This window comes from Gossypium hirsutum, chromosome A07 (genome assembly GCF_007990345.1).
Source record: "Gossypium hirsutum isolate 1008001.06 chromosome A07, Gossypium_hirsutum_v2.1, whole genome shotgun sequence".
In the NCBI taxonomy this organism is placed as follows: Eukaryota; Viridiplantae; Streptophyta; class Magnoliopsida; order Malvales; family Malvaceae; genus Gossypium; species Gossypium hirsutum.
This window is the reverse complement of record NC_053430.1, coordinates 43,680,812-43,703,629: the sequence shown is the minus strand read 5'-3', so window position 1 is coordinate 43,703,629 and position 22,818 is coordinate 43,680,812. Positions and strand designations below refer to the sequence as shown.

Sequence of the window (22,818 nt, the reverse complement as noted above, 5' to 3'; positions counted from 1 at the left end):
TAAATATACATAGAGATAGTTCGGGATAAGACCGGGAACATTTAATAACTTTAGAAAATTTCCTTACTTAGAAGTGTCACACGCCCGTGTATGATGGGCCGTGTAGTCACCCACGCCCGTGTTGCCTAGGGCACGTCTATGCCTCTAACCCGTGGGCAATACTGACTTTTAGGCACGGCCAAGACACGCCCGTGGGCTCAACCCGTGTCCAAAACTTGAGCATTCTGTTAAATTAACACGGCCAAGACACATACCCGTGTGTCATACCTATGTGCTAATTTGACTTAAAGATTTAGATGCAGGGGACACACGACCATACCATACGCCCATGGGGATAGATAGTGTGTCACACGCGGCCTAGACACAAGCCCGTGTGTCTAACCATATGGATCTTAATAGGCTATTTTCCAAGCCTTTTGTCACCCCTTTCTACTTCTTCTTCTTCTTATAGATACCAAATTCAAAGTAAAACATGATTATACACTTGTAAATGATCTTGATGAAGTTAGTTGTATGAAAACCTCATATCATTGGTTTCATACAAAAAGGTTATTTCTCATCTAGTAGTTATGGGTTCTTATGTTGTTGTAGCACATTCAAAATTTGGCTCGTTTTTGAACTCATTGCCAATTGTAGCAACCCATCATATAAGAACATAAACATGCATATAAAGACAAGTCATAGCCTACTTTCAATTATGCCAATTTCCATGGCCTTATACAAAAAGATGAATACATCTTTACATGCCTCCATTTGGCAATTCAAATGACACATATGAAAAAATACTGAAAGCTCTATACATGCCATTAACAAAATAGAAGTGTCTTTATACCAAAGCTTAACTAGTTGATAGTGTGTTGCTTCTCCAACCGTCTTCCAATCCTTATGAGTCCTCGAGCTCTATAAAATAGGAAAAAGAGAGGGGGTAAGCATTTTCATGCTTAGTAAGCTCGAATAACCGGAAAGTAAACTTACCGAGTAATTAGCATACATCCACACTTAAATCATGAAATCATCAATTATGAAATGATTTCCTATCACATGCACTCAATCAATGAGTTAATCACATAACAAAGCATCATGTAATTTATGTAGATGAGCTCATCATTCATCATCTTATTGACGTACGTCATATTAATCCCGTTGAGTTTCTAGGAAATCTCGATGGAATACCCATTATCCGTCAATTCTTACGAATGATTATTTCACATATATGCACTCCCGCGAACCTCACATCTCAGGGTAGGATTACCAGTCCAGGCTGAATCCCCCATATCATAAACTCATAAGGTGATGTCGAGATTACCAGTCCAGGCTAAATCCTTTATAGTCACAAACACCCTTAATGAGCTCGGATCTGAATTACCAATCTAGGCTAAATTCAGACCCTAATAGGATTACCCGTCCGAGCTAAATCCTCAATGCACATATATTCTTCGGGAGGCTCGATCATTCAAGGAACACCCGTCCGGGCTAGATCCTTTCCATACTTGAGATCACGGATTACCCGTCCGGGCTAAATCCTTACTGCAACACATGTAGGATCTCTTTACACATATCAATGAGGGTTTATCCATCGAATTCCCTTTGTCAACCTCATCCGAGACATTTTTCACATGTTACCATCAAATATACATTTCCATGATATTTCTTACTAATAATAAATGCAATCATCATGTATTCATAAATCATTCAATAATGCATATTAGGGGTTTACTTTAAGTTATTCGAACTTACCTGGTATTCGTTTCAGAGATATGTTTCGGCTATTCCGAAACCTTACGTTTACCACGGTCGACCTCCGAAATTTGTTCCTCGGGGTCTATAACAGCAAAATTAACTCATTAATACTCCACATTATACATTTCAAGTTTAATATCTACCTCCGGTCTAAATGATCGTTTTGCCCCTAACCCTTCACATTTTTACGATTTAATCCCTAGGCTCGTATAATGAAACACATGCACTTTTTATCTTACCCAAGCCTAACTAAACACCTTTCCTTCTTACGGTAGCCCACATTATCCATTATTTTCTCATTTCTACCACACATTTATATCTTTTGCAAAATAGTCCCTATAAGGTTTTCTCATGAAAATCAACTAGGAAAAGATATTTAACACAAATTAATATTTCATATTCCTCCATAATCTATCAAAATACAAGAAAATCATGCATGGGTAAATTTTTAAACATGAACCCTAGCATGAAATATGGGTAGAAATGGAGAGAGCAAGCTACCAAGATTTCAAAAATACAAAGAACACTAAAAACGGGGCTTGGGAGCACTTACTATTGAGTTTGGAAAGCTTGAATGTGACATCCCTAAAGTGACCCTAGTCGGAAAGCGGTTTCGGGACCGCTAAACTGAGTCACCAAATTATTTGAATATGATAATTATTGTCTAAAATATGTGAATATGAATGTGTGAAAGTTTTAGGCTTCGATTTAGTAAATTGCATGTGAATTTAGTCAAAAAGACTTATGGGTGACATTTTTGAAATGTGATAGGCTAATCTACAAGGACCTAATAGTGCATGTAATCGAAAGGGAGGACTTGCATGTCAATTTTCCCCCCTAATATGTAGTGGCCGGCCATGAGCATGGGTGGACAAGATGTTATGGCTAAAAACATGTCATAAACATGTTGGGGTAGTGCATTATGTAAGGATTAATAAAATAAATGGCATGGGCAATAAAATATTAGTGTTAGTAGAATGAGAAACAAAAAAAAAAGAAAAGAAAGGATGTGTGTGATTGTCCCCCCCATTGCCGTGAGTGAAGAAAAGAAAAAAAAAGAAAATTTGTTCATCCACTTTCATTTCTTTTGGCTGAAAATTCTAAGGAAGAAGGAAGGAGTTCTTGCTTCATGTTCGGTTGGTTGGTGTTTAGGAGGAGGAAATGTTGAAGAGATTCGGCCATGCTTGTAGCTAGGTTAAGGTAAGTTTGATGTTGTTCCATGAGATTCATGCATATTTTTTATGTTAGTTTGAGTTCTACCTAGCCTATGGTTTAAATCTTGCTATGTGATGAAGATGATACTCGGCCATGGGTGTTGTTTTCTTGGTTGGTGTTTGTTTCATGCTAAATCTAGATGAACAATGGGGGTTGTCATTTAGGTTAAGATCAAAGAAATTAATCTTGTTAAAACTTTGAACTAATAATGCCCATATGTGTGATAGCCGAACATGGACTTTGTTTAAAGTCTTGGTCAAAGGCCGGTTAAGTGTTTTGGAAATGATTAAGCTAGGCGTTTGATCTTTTTGGTTCAGCATAGTACATAAAATGTTGCTAGATGGAGAAAAAATTCAGCCAGCAAGAGGTGTGCTAAGGCCGAATATAATTTTGTATATTAATGAGTAATGCATGTGTTGAATTGATGGAATGGAGAGGATGTTTTAATAGTGCATATATGTGTATTAGCCAAGTTTTGAACTTGAAACAAAATGGTATTTGGTCAATACAAGTGACCATACTTGTAGAATGTATTAAGTATGCAATCGGCCTCAACATAGACATGCATGTTCGGCCACACGAATGAATGCATAGATTGATGTTGTACATTCAACCATAAGCTAGCATAATGAGACTTTAATAAGTTAAATTTGTTTGAATTAGCTCAAGAGCTTAGAGGACCAAAGTTGGATAAAGGAAAGGAAAAAGTGATCGAATAGCCGCCGAAATCGTTCGACAACATCCGAGGTAAGTTTTAAGTGATTAAACGTTCAGTGAATTCAATCATAATAGGACATAATGAGTTGATTTAATAAGATATGATGTGGCCATGATATGTCTTAAACTCAAATGGTAAGTTCATAAGTGTTTGGACTTGGAAATTTAAGAACAAATTGTAATAATTTGCTTTGGACAGCAGCAGTAATGTGATTTTAGAAAATCACTATAAATTGTTGGTGTGGAATTATAGGCTGCATAAAATATGTAATCAAGGCTTAATTAGTTTAGTTTCTTATAAAAGAGACCTTGTGAGCAAAGAAATTTCCTATAAAGAGATATTTAAAGTTGTGTGAGACGGTGTCAGAATGACTCCTAAATCCCCTATTCGGTTTTTAGAAAATCATTATAAATTGTAAAAAAATGGTTATAAGATAAAATTTATATGCTTAGACTCCTTAATGAGTCTAGTTTCAAATGAAATCAAATACAACACATTTTGAATTCTGTAAAATGAGAAATTTGATTCATAGTGAAGAGTGGTCAGATTAGTCAAACAGTGAAACAGGGGAAACTTTAAGAAAAATCTGGTATTGATTGGCCAAACCTAAAATTCTGGAAATTTTATGGATGGAATATATACGAGTCTATATTCAGGAAAAATTAACGGAAAGTGATTTGGAGTTTTGTAGCTCCAGTTATAAATAATTTAGTGACTATTGCTCAGGAAAAATAGCTTGTGCTGAATTTGAGATTATGTTGTAAACCTTGATAAACTTGTTTTAGTTGCTCATGAGCTATTGATTAAACCCATACGTGAATTCTAAATTGTGATATTGGAAAATGATAGATGTAGATTCAGCCAAGACTGTGTGTATACGTGAAAGTATATGTGGTATGTGAAGTATATTTGGATAATTGTGATGTGAATACATGAAAATTTATATTTTGATTTAGGATTTTATGTGATGGATGTGAACATGCTTATGTGTGATAAGGCCGAATGGCCAATGTGATGAATGTGAACCCGTATATATATGTGTGATAAGGCCGAATCGCTAATGTGATGAATGTGAACATGCGTATGCGTGATAAGGCCGAATGGCCAATGTGATGAATGTGAACCTGTATATATATATGCGTGATAAGGCCGAATGGCCAATGTGATGAATGTGAACATGCGTATGTGTGATAAGGCCGAATGGCCAATGTGATGAACGTGAACATGCGTATGTGTGATAAGGCCGAATAGCCAATGTGATGAATGTGAACATGCATATATGAGATAAGGCCGAATGGCCAATGTGATGAATGTGAACATGAATATGTGGTAAGGCTGAATGGCTAATGCGAAACGTGTATGAGATGGATATGTGGTAAAGCCAAATGGCTAATGTGAGATATGTACGAGATGTGTATATTGTGGCCAAATGACAAACGGTGAAAGGTGTATTATTAGATTTTTGGATGAGGCAAATGAACTACAAATATGACAGTCGATGTGAATGTTGTAACATGTGATTAAATGTACATGAAACTTGGAAATATATTCCGGGTAAGACCCGATGACTACGTGTGGAGATTTTGTCCGAGTAAGACCCGATGACTACGTGTGGAGATTTTGTCCGGGTAAGACCCGATAACTTCATGTGGAGATTTCGTCTGAGCTAAAGGTCTCGCCGATAATCCGAGTAGAGGTTAGAGCTATAAGACTCCGTAATAAGAATTGCATATAAATATATTCAACGCGAAAGGTTAAGCAGGTATGTACTCCAAGTTTATATGTGAGCTTGATTTGAACTAAATCATAAGGTAGTTATGTGATGCATATGAGAGCAATCTATGAGACTATTCCTATGATTATGTGACTTCGGATCAGTGTGAGAGGATATGTGAAATCATACAATATATCTATGTCACATGAGCTCACTTTTATGTGAAAGTTTATCTGCCTATTGTATATGATGAGATATGCATATTCGGTAAAGGGATGGTATGCCCGAAGGAAGAGTGAAATAAAAATATGAACTATGTTATAATTTGATTGTTATCTGTTGTCACTGCTTAAAACTTACTAAGCATCGTAATGCTTACTCCGTTTACTTTGTTTTCTCTATTTTATAGATCTCATTGCGAAGCTACAAGCTCGGGGATCATCAGCAACTAGTCACACTATCACTATCCATTGTTTGGTACTGCTACGTTTTGGATTATCTTATGGCATGTATAGAATAGACTAGTAGTGAGAGGATATTTTGGTTAATGTATATAAGCCATGCGAAAATGACATCTTTTGAATGTGTACTTATAGAAGTTTAAATTGTATCCCTGACTGTCTCTAGTACTTATCTAAAGGAATGTTCAAAAAAAAAATTTTACTGTTCTGATATGAGTTTCAAGACTGGTAATGCCCCTTTATCTATTCCGGCGACGAATACGGGATTGGGGTGTTACATTGAAACCCTAGCTATGGTGACAAGAGAATTTTAGCAGCTATGGGGAAGAAAATGACTGATTTTGGCTTGATTTTTCCCATTTTATTTCATTAAAAAGCCAAATGACCAAAATGCCTTCATGCCCTTTCTTTAAAATTTTAACCATGCAAGCCCTTTTTTGTCCAAAAATTTAGAATTTGGGTAAATTGCTCTCCAAGACCTTCTAATTCATAATCTAAAGATATTTCATACGAATTGCTTCTAGAAATCAAGTTTTACAATTTATTCAATATAGTCCCTAATTTCCAATTGGACATTTTATACTTAGATTTTCTTCATGAAACTTTAACACATGCATATATTCATATTCTAGGCCTCATAATAATCATAAAATTAATATTTTTGTCAGATTTGTGGCCCCGAAACCACTATTTCGACTAAGCCCTATTTCGGGATGTTATAATCACACAGCATGTAACACGGGCGTGTCTGGTAGCCGTGTGAGGCACACGGCCTGTTAACACGGGCGTGTGACCCTTTAATGTTGAAAATTTTCCTAAGTTTCTCAAACTTTGCAAATGTTATCAGTTAGTCCTAAACCACTTCTAAGCATGTTTTAAGGTCTCGTAAAGTCTTATAATGGACAACGTGAATGATTTGAAGGAATTTTATATATGAATGCATAAATGTTTATATTATGTATGTGAATGATGTGTATTGTTCGGTATTACCTCGCAACCTTATTCCGACGACGGATACGGGTTAGGGGTGTTATAAAAAGGCCTTAGTAACAATTAAAAAAATCAATTAAGCCCTTTTAAAATTTAAAAATTATTAAAACATCATAAAAAATTATAAACAAAATTTATAAAAAATTTATATATTTTAAAATTATAATTTTTTATTAAAAATAATTATATCGATCTAATAAAAGAGTAGGGTTAAATTTTTTTTTTTAAATCTTGTAACTATTAGATTTTAATGGCTCGGTACTATTATTTTTAATAAATATTATATAATTTTAAAATCTATATGTATATATAATTTTTTTATAATTTACATGATTTTTTAATAATGTTAATATTTTAAGAGGGATTAATTGATTTTTTTTAATTTGATACTAAGGCTTTTTGACCCTTTAGCCTTATTAGTTTAAAATTTTTTTAATTTACTTCCAATAAAATAGTATGGGTCAAATTGAATAAATGTGTAAAAGTTGAGGGCTAGATTTGTTATTATGCCTTATATATAAACACCAAAACAAACATTTAACGATGCAATTTAATAAGGGGTTGTTTTGCTCATTCATCTAACATACAAGACTAATTTGCCTAAATTTTCAATAAAGAAACTAAATTGCAATCCGTGGCATAGTATAAGAGATTTTATGGTATTTTTATAAGAGAATGAAACTATGTAACAGGAAAATAATTTTGAATATAAAAGCAAAATAGATATCCATAAATAATATTTAAATTATAATTAATTAATTAATTTAAAAGTTAAAATTTATAAAGGAGAGAACTAGTCTGCTACCCTAGCACGTTTCTGTTTGTCTTCTCTGACAGGGTTTAGGTTTATTTTGTTCTTTTGTGGCGGTGTTTCTTTTGAAAGTCAGAATTTACTCAATTATTCTCTCAATTGTATGAGATCTAATTCGTTTCCATGGAATCTAATTTTGCTGGGTTAACTCTCAATGAAGAAGAAGAGGCGATTTTACAAATACCGTCTTTTTCGATTCTAGAGAGGGAAGAATAAAGAATTTCGTTTGGTAGGGTATTTTCGATCAGCCAGTGTTATCCACTTTTCTGTTATGAAGAGTACGATGGCAAATCTGTGGCATCCGGTCAGAGGTGTTCGAATTTTGGATCTTGGGGAAAAATATTTCTGTTTCAATTTCTTCATAGTATGGATATGGAAAGGGTTTTGAAAGGCTTTCCCTAGACATTCAATAATCATCTACTGCTTTTACATGCTTTGAAGTAGGGGGAAGATCCATTAAAGGTCCCTTTAGTTTTATCGCCTTTTTGGGTTCATATTCATGATATTCCTCCAGGTTTCTTTTCTGAGGTTTTAGCAAAGCAATTAGGTGATTTCATTGGTACTTTTATGGAGTATGATGGTTCTAATATGGGAAAAGGATACCTGAATTTTTTACGAGTTAGAATTCAATTGGACGTAAGATATCCTTTAAAGAGGAAAAAATAAGTTTTGTTCTATGTAAACAGATCATGTCAGATTCAAATATGAAAGATTAACATTCTTTTGTTTTTATTGTGGTCGTTTGGGACACAGTAACTCCTTTTGTGAGGCAAGAATGGCATTAGGAGTCGAGACTACTAAAATGGGCTGGGATCTTTCGATAAGAGCACAAACAAGAAGAGTTCAAGCACAAAACAATGTCTGGCTACGTGAGGATGAAGAAGAAATAAGGGGAAGTCATTTCGACAGAAGTAGGCCATTTGATTATAGATCTTGGGGTGCGATAGATAACCCTAGAAGTGGGCTTTTTTTTATCCCATTTTAGGGTTTAATTTGGAAGGAAACTTGTCTACTATTTCTAAAAGAAGGGGAAAACAACCAGTTGATAAAAATCAATTTGCTATGGAACATGATGCAGAGGAAGGGATTTTAATAGGAGAAGAAGGAAAAAAAGAGGCAAAGAGGAGATTCTGAAGTATATATTGCTAGTAATAAAGCTACTAGTTTGACTAGCAGGGATAGGAGCATGGTGAATAGCAATCTTTTCATATCGGTGGCTGCCAAAAGGCAAGTCGACTGGCAACAATGAAAATCTTAAGTTGGAATGTTTGTGCTCTGGGGAATCCACGGACAATACGAAAACTTCGGTACTCGCTGAAGTTTTATAATCCCCAAATGTTCTTCATGGAGACTAAAATAAATAGAAATCAGATGGAAAGAATACGAAGGAGTTGTGGCTTGCATGATGGTATTGATGTAGAAGCATGTGGATCTAGAAGAGGTTTTTATCTGGCATGGTATGATGATAATACAATCATTCTTAAAAGTTTCTCAAAAAGACATATTGATGTGCATGTTGAGGATAATGCTGATGTAACAAGTGGAGATTTACAGGGTTTTATGGCTCTCCTTGTTTACAAGATAGGTGCAAATCGTGGGATCTTCTCGGAAACTTGAATAATGATGATGAGCTCCCATAGTTAGTTTGTGGGGATTTCAATAAAATTATGTATGGTCATGAAAAGAAGGGAGGCTTATCTCAAGAGGAGAGACGTATAGTTTCTTTTCGTACTATATTGGCAGATTGTCATTTATTTGATGTGGGCTATACTGGGAAGTGGTTCACTTGGGAAATAGGGAATCTACCAGAAACGAATATTCAAGAACGTCTAGATAGGGGAGTTGCTACTGAGGGTTGGATATCTTTATTCCCTGAGGCTACAATTCAACACCTTCCACATTCTTTTTCAAACCATTGCCCACTACTTATTACTACAGAAAAAAAGATAATGAGCGCCATAGAAGGAATTTCAAGTTTGAAGCTTTGTGGGTCTTAGAGGATTCATTTGGTGAGGAGGTAAAACGTATTTGGGAAAATTCAACAGGGGATTTGCTACTGAAATTGGAAAGGGTAAGGGAAGGGCTGGTTAGATGGGCTAGTCAAATTAGACATAGCAAAAAAGCAAAAAAGAAGGTGCTAACTGCCAGATTGGTTGAACTGCTAGAATCGAAAAGGAATGATGACAATTTGGCAGAACTTATTGATACAAAGATTCAACTTAATTTTGAGATAGAGAAGGATGAACGATATTGGGAACAGAGGGCGAGAGTTAACTAGTTGCAGTATAGAGATAGAAATACCACATTTTTTCATAATCAAGCAACACAACAACGACGAAGAAATATCATTCTCAAAATGAAATATGAGGATGGTAAGGAAACAAATGAGGTTTGGGAAATGGAAGCAATTGTTAGAGCTTATTTTCAGAATCTGTTTGCAGCTAGAAGGAGAGGAAATTGCGAGCACCTCTTGTCAGGAATTGATTGTTGTATTTCCGAAGAGGATAATTATCGACTGATGGAGAGATATACAAAGGAGGAAATTTGAGAGGCCTTATCCAAATCAGGTCTAACGAAAGCGCCAAGAGAAGATGAATTTCTGGCTTTATTCTACTAGAAATGTTGGCAAATCATTGGGGAAGATGTGAATCCTTTTGTCTACAAATTCTAAATAGAGGTATGGATATCAGTTTAATTAATAAAACTAATGTCATATTAATACCAAAAATCCCAAATCCTTCTAGCATCATTCATTTCAGACCTATTAGCCTATGTAATGTGTTTTACAAGTTGATAGCTAAGGTCATCGCAAATTGTCTCCGAATTATCATTGATAAATGCATAGATCTTGCATAAAGTGTGTTTGTACCAGGGAGATTGATTTCGGATAATGTATTGCTGGCCTATGAAATCCTTCATACTTTAAAATAGAAGAAGACGGGGAAAAAAGGAGTTATGGCGGCAAAATTAGATATGAGTAAAGCGTATGATAGAGTAGAATGATTTTTTATCGAAGAAATTATGAAAAGAATGGGTTTTGATCTAGGCTGGGTTGACTCTTTAATGAAATGTCTTTCTACAGTTTCTTATTCGGTGAATTTTAATGGTCATGTAGGAGATAGCTTTCGCCCTATAAGGGGCTTAAGACAGGGTGACCCTTTGAGTTCATTTCTTTTCTTATTTTGTGGAGAAGGTCTTTCGAGTCTAATACGATTGGCTATGAGGGGAAACATACTTAGAAGGGTCAAGGCAAGCAAAAGTAGTCCGCAGGTCTCATACTTATTATTTGCAGATGACTGCATACTGTTTAGGGAGGCTACAAAAAGAGGAGCTCAATCACTTAAGCGGATTTTGATTAAATACGGGAATTGTTCTGGTCAATGCGTCAACTATGGAAAATCTATAGTTTTGGCAAATCTACAGTTTTCTTTAGTTCTAATATACAAGAGAAGGCCAAAACAACAATTTCAAGGATTCTTGGTGTATGAAGTTCAAATAACCCGGAAAGATACCTTGGTCTTCCTAACATGGCGGATAGAAGAAAGAAGATGGCATTTCAAATTTTGAAGGATAGAATTAAAGAATAGATTGAGAGCTGGAGTGTTAAACATCTTTCTCAATGCGGAAAAGAGGTATTTATAAAGGCCATTCTTTAAGCTATTCCAACCTATACTATGGCATGTTTCTTACTCCCTAAATCTCTATGTGGAGCAATAGAAGGCATTTTTGTAAAATTCTGTTGGCAGAAAAATCGAGATAAGAAAGGCATTCATTGGTGTACTTGGAAAGATTTATGTTCTTTAAAAGAAGATGGTGGATTAGGCTTTCGAAATCTCGATAAATTTAATATTGCGTTATTAGCCAAACAAGGGTGGCATCTTATTAATTTTCCTAATTCTTTGCTTAGTCGTGTTTTAAAGGCAAAGTATTATCCAAGTACGGATTTCTTCAATGCGCAATTAGGAAATTTACCTTCGCTTACCTGGAAGAGTGTCTGGGTAGCAAAAGGAATCTTGGAGAAAGGATTATGTTGGAGGGTTGGCACGGGGGATCGTATTTCCGTTTGAGTGACTTATGGATATCGAGAGCTGAAATAGACGGGTTACAAAATAAGACTAGTAATGAAAATATAAGACAGTATCAGATTTGATTGATCCAGCTAGCAGAACTTGGAATACAAAATTAGTCATTAGTACCTTTAATGCGGATGTTGCAAGGAAAATACTGCAAATCCCTCTGGCAAAGACAACTTATGAAGACTTCCAAGTATGGCGAGAGGAATCATCAGAAGAATTCTCAGTCAAGAGTGCCTATAAACTATTATAGGGGGCTAATTCGGATCCTAGTAATAATTATTTATAGACCGAGACTAGAGATTTCTATAGGAAATTATGGAATTTACATCTCCCTCCAAAAATTAAAATTACAAATTGGAGAATTTCATGGAACTATATTCTTACTCAATCAAATCTAAAGAATAAAAAAGTGGTCACAGTAGCTATTTGTCCCAGATGTCACACCCTTGAAGAAGACAGCAATCATATCTTTCGGTACTGTCCTACAGCAATAGATGTGTGGTGAAATTTAAATCTTGCTTGGGTATGTAATAATGATCTTAACAGTATCTGGGAGTGGCTTACTTGGGTTTTTAGACAAGGAAATATTGAGCAATGTCGACTCTTATGTTGTGGTCTATGGACAATCTGGACATACAAAAATCAGTTAATTTATGAAAGAAAGAACTCTACAGGCAGAGATATCTCGAATCAAGTCATAAGCTACATTTTAGAGTTGAATGGAGTAGAATAGAAAAAACTTACTTTAAAAGTTGGTAAAGGTCATGAACATACAGCAAGAAGCACAAAGGTCACTGTCTTTGTAATATCCTGATTTTGGGCCTAGTCGAAATAGTGGTTTCGTGACCACAAAATCCGAGACAGAAATAATTATTTTATGATTATTTTGAGGTCTATGATATGATTGCATGATTGTGTGAAAATTTCGTGAAGAAATTTTATGCATAAAGTGCTTAAATTGAAATTAGGGACTAAATCGAATAATTTGTAAAACTTGCATTCTAGAAGTTTCTAGTATGAAATTGTTTTGAAATATTAATGAGGTCTTAAATAGTAATTTTACCAATTTCTAAGTCTATGGACAAAAATTGGACATGGATGGAATTTTTAGAAAGTTTAGTAGTAGTAAGGGCATTTTGGTCATTTAGGGCTAAAATGAATTAAAATACAAAATTAAAAGCCAATTTTGCTCATCTTCAACCCCATGGCCGAATATAGCAAGGAGAAACCATGGCTAGGGTTTTTCAAGCTTCCAAGCTCGATTGTAAGTCCATTTTAGCCCCGTTTTTCAAGTTCTTTACATTTTTGGAGTCCCGGTAGCTCGATTAAGCTTATGCTAACAATAATTTAACCTAGGGTTTATATTTGAAAAAATAACCATAGGTGAAATTTGTGTATTTTGGTGTTTTATGATAGAATATGAGGTTTTAAATTATGTTAGACAACTTGTGCTACTCGGTTTTAAGTAAAAACTAGCAAAATGGCTTAATCGGTAAAAATACCTAATAGTCACAAGTACATGTTAGAGTGAGAATTTGATGTTGCCATATAAGGAAAAAATGATCAGCATGTCATAAAACATAAGAAAATAGGCTGAAGTTTAATTTACGAGCTTTGGGGCAAAAGTGTAAATATGCAAAAGTTTAGGGGCAAAACTATAATTTTGCCAAAATATGATTTTGGGTCAATTTGAATAATGTGAGTCCTAATTAGACTATATTTTAAATGATAGAGCAAGGAAAACTGAAATTCGGGCTAAAATGAGGAAAATACCAAGTTGTGGACGAAATGGTAAAAGTAGCCATTTTCGCATACGAGGTTAAGTTCATATGTAAATGTTGGTAACATAGTTATTATTTTAAATGTTGTTATGTTATTTAAATGATATGATAATTATTATGAAATATTGTACTCGTGATAATTGTTTGATAATATGTCAAATTGTGTGATATACTTGGAAAATGTGAAATACTATCGAGTATCGGTATCGGCATTCCGTAGAAGATGATTGAGACACATGATTGGGAAAAAGGTCCCGTTGAACCTTAGGAATGAATTAGGATACAAGTGACATGTCACTAGGATATTTGGGCATCCGAACTCGTTGAGTTGAGTCCGAGTTCACTTATGGATGCGAATGTCCGAACTCGTTGAGTTGAGTCCGAGTTCGAGAGATGTAACTAGGCATCCGAACTCGTTGAGTTGAGTCCGAGTTCACTTATAGATGCGAATGTTCGAACTCGTTGAGTTGAGTCCGAGTTCGAGAGATGTAACTAGGCATCCGAGCTCATTGAATTGAGTCCGAGTTCACTTGTGGATGCGAACGCCCGAGCTCGTTGGGTTGAGTCCGAGTTCACTTGTGGATGCGAACGCCCGAGCTCGTTGGGTTGAGTCCGAGTTCGCTTATGGGCGGGTTACATAGTAGCTTGGCTACATATGTGGCACTTATGTGCAAACTTTCCATGTATCCGAATTATATTCCGATGTGTTCAACGGGTAAAATTTTACTCAAGCGGAGGAATACTCGAGATGAAAGGGACGTATTGGTAAGTGTTGTGAAATGAATACTTTGAACAGGTATGTACTTAACCCTCGGGTTGAAAACTCGATATAACAACAATATGGTAAGATGATAAATGAAAATGTGATATGAATGTCTCGGTGATGATTATGCAAATGATGTTTTATGTTTGCTTATATAGTTATGTTACTTGCTATTTGCATGTGAACTTACTAAGCATTTATGCTTACTCCCTCCTTTTCATTCCTTGTAGTGTTGACAAGCCAACTTGGAAATCGGAAACGGTCGGCAGCACGCTCACACTATCCGTATACCATCTTGGCATAATGGCTTGTATATTTTGAGTATGGTATGTATAGCATTATAATCATTTTGTGTATATGGTTTTATGATATGGTTATTGAGTGGTATGGAAATACTTGGTAATGATTAACCATTGGAATGGCTAATCATGATCATATTTGGTGTTATGTATGCTAAATTGCTAGCTAATCCATGGAAACCATGAAATAGGTAAATTTTACCATAAAATAGATTCAGACAGTAGCAATGATGTGAGTCTGAAAAATCACTAAAAATAGTAGAGATACAATTAGATGATGAATAATATATGGAATTGAAGAATTATGAGTCTATTTTCATATGGATGGAACAAAACAGGTATATGAGTTATATTTTATGAGATGTTTAAATTTTTGTGAAACAGGGCCAGAGCAATTTCTGGATCCCCTGTTCTGACTTTGGAAATTCACCATAAATTGTTCAAAGATAATTATAAGTCATAATTTATATGTACAGATTCCTTATTGAGTCTAGTTTTATTAGAAGCAAACGGTATAGTCATTGAAACTCTGTACAGGGAGATATTTGATTCGTAATACACAGAGGTCAGAGCAGCCAAACTCTGAAACAAGGGAGACTTTAACTAATAAACTGTACTAATTTGCTCGACCAAAAATTCTATAAAAAAATTAGTAAATATATATATGAGTCTAGTTTTAGGGAAAATGTACAGAATTGGATTTTGAGTTTCGTAACTCGAGATATAAATTTTTAAGCGACTATGACGCAGATTGTTAGCTTGACTGAAAATTTTAAAAATAAATTGTTTGAGCTATTTAAGTAATGAATTAAGTCTATTAACACCTCGTGTTCGACTTCAGTGACAGTCTCGGGTACGGGGCGTTACATTTGGTGGTATCGAAGTAGGTTTAGTCGGTTCTCAGAGTAACCTAGCATGTGTAAAAGTTTAGCTATACATGTCACTAATCTGTGATAGTGTGATGTCTTCCGACGCGTATGAGTACCGTCTTATTTAGACAGGGTACTCTCCAACCGAGCTGCGCCGACCATGTTTAATGTTATGTGAAGGTATTTGAGTAAAATTAAGATTATGATAAATCTCGGTTCAGAAAAATATGAATAAAAGTTTATGATACATATGTGATAAATATTCATATTTGCTTAATGCTCATACGATGTAGTGTATGTGGCTTACTTGATAAGATGAACGGAATAAATAGAAAGTAGTAGAGGTATGAATAAAGGTCATAATATCATGATACGAATGAAAATGTCCTTGTCTCGATTGGACGTTGAATGTTGATGAATGTTAATGATATACAATTTTTATGAGATAAAGGATTATAATGAAATGAACTTATCGATGTTAAATTGTTGGACTGAATTATATGATTGTAATGATATGTACATGATGATGCATGAAATGAAAGTTGTGATTGTGATGCAAATATCTATGTTTGTTTGGTCTTATATGATGTCATAAGCATGACTTAATTTAATTAAATGAATGGATAAGTAAAGCTATCTAGAAAACATAGAATGTATGCATAAGTATATTGTCTAAATGGACAATAGGAAAATTTGTGTAAGCCAACATGAATGTTGCATTGCCTGAATGAATGACATGATTTTGATGATGTTGCTATGATGATGGGAGTTATGTCATATGTGTATGTATAAGAAAGTCGAGTCAGAGGTCCTACAACCCCTCCCCCTTACCGAAGTGGTACTTATAATGGAATTTCATGAGATTTGTATTGAATAAGTTTCCGGTTGAGAACCCAAAGAGTTTAGTGATAGAATAATTATAAGTATGATCAGAGATTGAAAATGAGCTGATAAGTAAAGTCAGAGCCAGTAAAGTATCGGATTGACGTAAAGATTATTGGAGTTATGCACTATCCCAATTAGAGAAGGAATTCTCTTTGGTAAATCGAATTACTCAGGTGCAGGGTCGAGAAAAGTGTAAATCGAAATTTATTCAGAACTAGCCTTCTTTAGTGAATGGTTTAATATGAAATTTGTGATGGCAGAACTAGTTGGGGAAATGATATTTGACATGTGAACTATCTGAGTGTGATAGTTATGACTAGACAGATTCAGCAGTCTCTTTTGAGATGTTCTATGTGTTTACCCGTTCTCAGAAATATTTCTATGGCTATTGATCTTCTGAAGAAATTCTTGTTATATGGGAATATCTTCTAATTCTGGTGTTGGATGAAAGCATTGGTAGTTTGACTGGTTTATAATTTATATTGCTCTATTTCATCGGGTTTTCTATTTCATTTCGTCTGATAAGAATTGATGAGAGAATACATAAGATATTATGTTTCTGTTTCTTCTACTTGATGCTTCATCTGATATATATGTATGGGAAGATATATTGTTCTTGTTATATTTTATTCCAGTGGGATTAAATGATTTTTTTCTTTTGGACTTTCTTTCTTTGAAGAATTATCGGGGTATTCTGTATTTTCTCTATGAGTTTGGTTTTGGATTCTCCGGCATAGTATCGTATCTTGGGTTTCTTTATCCTGGATCTCTTTACTCTGGATTTTTTTATTCTGTTTTCTTGTTATCTTTGTTCCATAATTTGTCAATTATGACTCATGTTCGAAGTGCATTCTTCAGCTCGTGATAATCATGTCAAATATGACTATACTTCTAATTTGATCTTAGTAATGTGGTGATTTTACTATTGGGATTTTTCTATTTTGTGTAAGGATTTGACATCAATAAATGCATAAGTGATAAAAAGCGCGAGTTTCAGTCGGTATGGTGAATTATTTATTTGAAAGATTTCATGTGACAATTATGTCAGGATTATTTTTCTCAAGTCTGATAATAGAATTTTATTTTGTACTGATAAAAGAGTAAATAGTCTGAATGAGAAGTGTATATTTATTAAAAAGAGTTGGATATTAGTTAAAGTCACTACGAATGATAAGGTTTTCGTCTTGTGAAAGCTGAAAAGTTTATTACATGTTGACAGAGTTCGGATAGATGAGAATATCGGTAACCGAAGCGTCTGAACTAGACTAGTCTACATTGAGCAAATACTTCCTGACTTTCAGTAATGTACTGTTGTATGAATTGTGATGTGTTTCAAGACAGTGAGGTAATGTGATAGTTTAGAGCATTTGATGTCACATAAAATCGGAGTTGTTAAAGGGGTTAAAGCCGAGCATTGGGATCTATCAAAATTATCCTTGTTAGTGTTGATATTGGGATGGAAATGAGAAGGATTATTCTTGAGGCCATATTAGAATTATTTCCATAGCTGAAAGAGGAAAATGTGATGTATCCTATTATTAAATGTTTGGCGAGATCTATAAATCATATCGGTATTGAATGAATTCCTACTCATCAGATTCGTAGAATTTCTGGTCTTTTTGATTGTTGAATTTCTTGGAATTCTAATCTCCATTAACCAAATTGAGATCTGGTTTTATGTCAAGATAACAAGGGAAACGGAGAAGGGTTGAAAATTTAAGAACAATTAAGAGATCAGTTCGTAAACTTTCAGAATATATGAGAAATTAATGAGATATATTGGAGGCACCGCCTGAGTGAAAGTTCTTCAGCATCGAATATGAAATTGAAGAATCTAAGTGAAGACCACTTTTCTGGTAAGATTTTCGGGGACGAAAATCCCTAAAGGGGGGAGAGTTGTAATATCCTTATTTTGGGCCTAGTCGGAATAATGGTTTCGTGACCACAAAATTGAGATAAAAATAATTATTTTATGATTATTTTGAGGTCTATGATATGATTGCATGATTGTGTGAAAATTTCGTGAAGAAATTTTATGCGTAAAGTGCTTAAATTGAAATTAGAGACTAAATCGAATAATTTGTAAAACTTACATTCTAAAAGTTTCTAGTATGAAATTGTTTTGAAATATTAATTAGGAGGTCTTAAATAGAAATTTTACCAATTTCTAAGTCTATGGACAAAAATTGGACATGGATGAAATTTTTGGAAAGTTTAGTAGTAAGGGCATTTTAATCATTTAGGGGTAAAATGAATTAAAATACAAAATTAAAAGCCAATTTTGCTCATCTTCAAACCCATGGCCGAATATAGCAAGGAGAAACCATGGCTAGGATTTTTCAAGCTTCCAAGCTCGATTGTAAGTCCATTTTAGCCCCGTTTTTCAAGTTCTTTACGTTTTTAGAGTCCCGGTAGCTCGATTAAGCTTATGCTAGCAATAATTTAACCTAGGGTTTATATTTGGAAAAATAACCATAGGTGAAATTTGTGTATTTTGGTGTTTTATGATAGAATATGAGGTTTTAAATTATGTTAGACAACTTGTGCTACTCGATTTTAAGTAAAAACTAGCAAAATGGCTTAATCGGTAAAAATACCTAATAGTCACAAGTACATGTTAGAGTGAGAATTTGATGTTGCCATATAAGGAAAAAATGATCAGCATGTCATAAAACATAAGAAAATAGGCTGAAGTTTAATTTACGAGCTTTGAGGCAAAAGTGTAAATATGCAAAAGTTTAAGGACAAAATTATAATTTTGCCAAAATATGATTTTAGGTCAATTTGAATAATGTGAGTCCTAATTAGACTATATTTTAAATGATAGAACAAGGAAAACTGAAATTCGGGCTAAAATGGGGAAAATACCAAGTTGTGGACGAAATGGTAAAAGTAGCCATTTTCGCATACGAGGTAAGTTCATATGTAAATGTTGGTAACATAGTTATTATTTTAAATGTTTTTATGTTATTTAAATGATATGATAATTATTATGAAATATTATACTCGTGATAATTGTTTGATAATATGTCAAATTGTGTGATATACTTGAAAAATGTGAAATACTACCGAGTATCGGTATCGGCATTCCATAGAAGATAGTTGAGACACATGATTGGGAAAAAGGTCCCGTTGAACCTTAAGAATGGATTAGGATACAAGTGACATGTCACTAGGATATTTGAGCATCCGAACTCGTTGAGTTGAGTCCGAGTTCACTTATGGATGCGAATGTCCGAACTCGTTGAGTTGAGTCCGAGTTCGAGAGATGTAACTAGGCATCCGAGCTCGTTGAGTTGAGTCCGAGTTCACTTATGGATGCGAATGTCCGAACTCGTTAAGTTAAGTCTGAGTTCGAGAGATGTAACTAGGCATCCGAGCTCGTTGAGTTGAGTCCGAGTTCACTTGTAAATGAGAATGCCCGAGCTCGTTGAGTTGAGTTCGAGTTAGCTTATGGGCGGGTTACATAGTAGCTTGGCTACATATGTGGCACTTATGTGCAAACTTTCCATGTATCCGAATTATATTCCGATGTGTTCAACAGGTAAAATTTTACTCAAGCGGAGGAATACTCGAGATGAAAGGAATGTATTGGTAAGTGTTGTGAAATGAATACTTTGAACAGGTGTGTACTTAACCCTTGGGTTGAAAACTCGATATAACAAAAATATGGTAAGATGATAAATGAAAATGTGATATGAATGTCTCGGTGATGATTATGTAAATGATATTTTATGTTTGCTTATATAGTTATGTTACTTGCTATTTGCATGTGAACTTACTAAGTATTTATGTTTACTCCCTCCTTTTCATTCCTTGTAGTGTTGACAAGCCAGCTCGAAAATCGAAAACGGTCGGCGGCACGCTCACACTATCCGTATACCATCTTGGCATAATGACTTGTATATTTTGAGTATGGCATGTATAACATTATAATCATTTTGTGTATATGGTCTTATAATATGGTTATTAAGTGGTATGGAAATGCTTGGTAATGATTAGGCATTGGAATGGCTAATAATGATCATATTTGATATTATGTACGCTAAATTGCTAGCTAATCCATGGAAACCATGAAATAGGTAAAATTTACCATAAAATAGATTCAGACAACAGCAGTGACGTGAGTTTGAAAAATCACTAAAAATAGTAGAATTATAATTAGATGATGAATAATATATGGAATTGAAGAATTATTAGTCTATTTTCATATGAATGGAACAAAATAGGTATATGAGTTATATTTTATGAGATGTTTAAATTTTTGTGAAACAGGGCCAGAGCAATTTCTGGATCTCCTGTTCTGACTTTGGAAATTCACCATAAATTGTTCAAAGATAATTATAAGTCATAATTTATATGTACAGATTCCTTATTGAGTCTAGTTTTATTAGAAGCAAACGATATAGTCATTGAAACTCTGTACAGGGAGATATTTGATTCGTAATACACAGAAGTCAGAGTAGCCAAACTCTGAAACAGGAGAGACTTTAACTAATAAACTTTACTAATTTGCTCGACCAAAAATTCTATAAAAAAATTAGTAAATATATATATGAGTATAGTTTCAACGAAAATTTACGAAATTAAATTTCAAGTTTCGTAACTCGATATATGAATTTTTAAGCGACTATGACGCAGATTGTTAGCTTGACTGAAAATTTTAAAAATAAATTGTTTGAGTTGTTTAAGTAATGAATTAAGTCTATTAACACCTCGTGTTCGACTCCGGCGACGGTCTCGGGTATGAGGCGTTACAGCCTTCTTTGATGCGGCTTTTGACAAGAGATCCTTCAGATCAACTTCGGGTTTGGCAATACGTGATGAGAGGGGTGAGATCTTGGTTCCAAAACAGTTATCCACTCAGATATACCGACACCATTCGCAACGAAAGCACATGTAGGGTTATAAGGGGTGCAGTTAGCCATTTCCATGGGTTTTAACAGTTTACAAATAGTGGGGGACTCAAAAACAGTGATAAAGAAATGCCAAACAAAAGATCCAGACAAATCGATTATAGGAGCGCTCATCAGAGACATCCAAAGCAAAAAGACATATTTTCAGAATATCGAGTTTCATTTTATCCCTAGATCAGAAAATGGTTATGCTCATTTCCTTGTCAAAGAAGCCTTGAAGAGGGGAGTAGGATATTACCTGCAAGGGGAGGACCCAGGCCATGCTCGTCGCGAGAAGGAAAATCGTAGATTAAGGCAGCCAAGTTGAGAGCAGAAGAGACGAGATGAAAGAGACTAGAGAGGTTTTCAAAGAAATTGATAGCAAAAGTAAAAAGATAAGTTTTGGGAACTGGTATCATAAAAGCTGGAACGGTGAATTGAAATGAAAAGACAAGGAATAATGGCATCCAGCTGTGGTGATTGACAGGACAATCAATTAAGTTTTCTTTTTTTTTTTTTGAATTTTCCTTTAGTTTAGGGGCCTGATTCTTTATTTCTTCAAGTTTATTTGCTTCTTTCTTTGGGTCTTAGCCCATGATGGGTGACTATCTTTTTATGTATTTCTGTTTTAGTATTTTATAAAAGCCCAATTGATCTTTCACAAAAAAAAAATATATAAAGGAGATATCCAGTTTGATTCTATTTTATTATGTAAAACTCTCTTAATGCTTGGTTTTATATTTTATTAGATAAAGATAGAAAATAGGTAATAAAACTAATAATTTTAAAATTTAAAAAAAAACATAATTCATAAAATTTTATTTTGCCTAAAGTATCCATATTTATTCCTATTTTTTATTTAATTCAAAGTTTAATAGAGATTATAAAATTATAGATATTTAATTAATATTTTTTTCAAAACATCTATATTTCCCTTATTACTATTTTAAAACACCTAAATTATCCTATTAATTTCAATAACTCCCAAATATAATTTTATATTAGATATGGATTACATATTATTACTAATAAATCCTAGCTATTTTGAGTTACTCATCATGACTGAGAATTGATTTTGCCTTATACTTAGCTTATTTTTTTTATTATATATAATATTTAGAATTACCCATAATTTCTCCTCAACTCATAAATAGGAGGATAATTCACTTTACCTTACTCAAATCAACGTCCTCCTGTATCGACAATAATACTCATACCAATTAAATTAAAACCCAATCTACACATAACCTATTAAATTTGAATTCCACACTCTTTAAAGAAAATTATGATGCCCATATTTTGCAATTTCACTTAAGCTTACTTGATCATGAATAAATATATTTTTTATTTAGGATGGGTCACAAAGAGTTAAAAGAAATGATTACATGTTTTATATTTTTAATTAGATTTTTAAATGTATCATCATATTAAATTCGTTTGTAATATTTAAATATTTCATCTTTCGTAAAAATGCTTAATTAAATTAATAAATTTGTAAAAGAACATTTTGATCTAAATGACTACATATAGATGCACGAACACAATAGTGAATGAGAGAGCTTAGGAAGATAGAAATACAATGAGTTAGCGAATGGTAGATG

At 34.0% G+C, this 22,818-nt stretch overlaps 1 long non-coding RNA gene across 1 annotated transcript; it reads right to left on the bottom strand.

The window, feature by feature from the left end:
* Positions 1 to 510: 510 nt before the first annotated feature.
* On the bottom strand, positions 511 to 21,715 carry LOC107948142 (uncharacterized). The gene is made up of 3 exons (XR_001697251.2): positions 21,477 to 21,715; positions 1,738 to 1,822; positions 511 to 900 (listed from the first exon to the last, which is right to left on the bottom strand). It is a non-coding gene; the product is annotated as an uncharacterized lncRNA (long non-coding RNA).
* Between the last annotated feature and the right edge of the window lie 1,103 nt (positions 21,716 to 22,818).